Raw genomic sequence first — 1,275 nt, forward strand, 5'->3', positions numbered from 1 at the left:
TTAAAATTACTTATAAGTATGTTATTCGTTTAAAATTTGTATTAATTGTACAGGGTGTCTGGTGGAAACACAGAAAAAACTGAGGGTAAAAAATGTTGCAGGTAATCGGTCAGGCAGTGTAAATACGAGGTGGGTACAACAATCTGAGGTAAACTTTCCCTGGTAAATTGCAGACACATAACTGCGGAGAGTTTGCCTCAGATTGGAGTAATCAGCTGACTTTTGGATTTCTTAAATGCCCAAGAATTTATGTTGAGTAAATATTTTCGACGCGGAGAAACTTTCAGTTATAAAATTTTCCAATATAATATTTATTTTTACAATACGACAATAGCAAGCCAGGATATAGAGTCACTATTGCAAGAATTACTATTGTGAAAATTAAACTCTGAAGTTACTATGTTTATTGAAATATAAAATGAATGATTAAATAATTGCAATTATACCAAAAGAAACTTCCTATAATCCTTAAGACAGACTATGAAGTTTACAAAAAACAATAGTAAATACATTCTGTCTATGTTCATTCTACGCATTTCTAATTCTTCCCATAGAAAATAGGAAAAAATGCCATGATCGAAAGAGCAAAATAAATTCGCATTCACTTCACGCACTATACATTTCATACATTGAACATACAATTAAAGATTTTTATTTTATTCTAAGCTGAAAGAGAAAAAACCTTGTTAGAAGAAATCAGCCCTGGCGGGAATTGAACACGGGTCTCCGGGGCAGCAGAACGGAGATATTTTCCTATGATAAAACAGATTCTAAGGTTTAGGAATTTTATCATCCTTATCAACTTCGGCGTGTAATTACGTCATTTGGTACTAAATCGCGAAGCACTAAATTCAATTGTTTTTCCTTTCATTGCACCTTCTCATTGAAAATGGTAATTTTTCTTACCTGTTTTGTAATTTATGTTATTTTAACTGCTATTTATTGCAACTACGGTTTTATCATTTAATTTGTGAATATCACTTTTTTCAACTTCAATCTGCTATCAAAAAAAGGAATTTTTCTAACAATAAATGGGAATTATTAGGTTTGCAGTATATTTATAAATGAAATGGAAAATGTATTTCTTCGTATGGCTGCAGCAAGAATACTATTTTCTCGGCTATATCCTAGATTGTCATTAGACTTTTGTAAATATCAATATTATAATGCCAAACTTTACGAACAAGAGCTTCTTCGTGGAGAATATGTTCAACATTTAAGCTCTAAAAGATCATTTGTAGCGGATTTAAGATAATTTACAGCACTTATTGTTTA

The sequence above is a fragment of the Belonocnema kinseyi genome, chromosome 2, assembly GCF_010883055.1.
Source record: "Belonocnema kinseyi isolate 2016_QV_RU_SX_M_011 chromosome 2, B_treatae_v1, whole genome shotgun sequence".
Taxonomy (NCBI): domain Eukaryota; kingdom Metazoa; phylum Arthropoda; class Insecta; order Hymenoptera; family Cynipidae; genus Belonocnema; species Belonocnema kinseyi.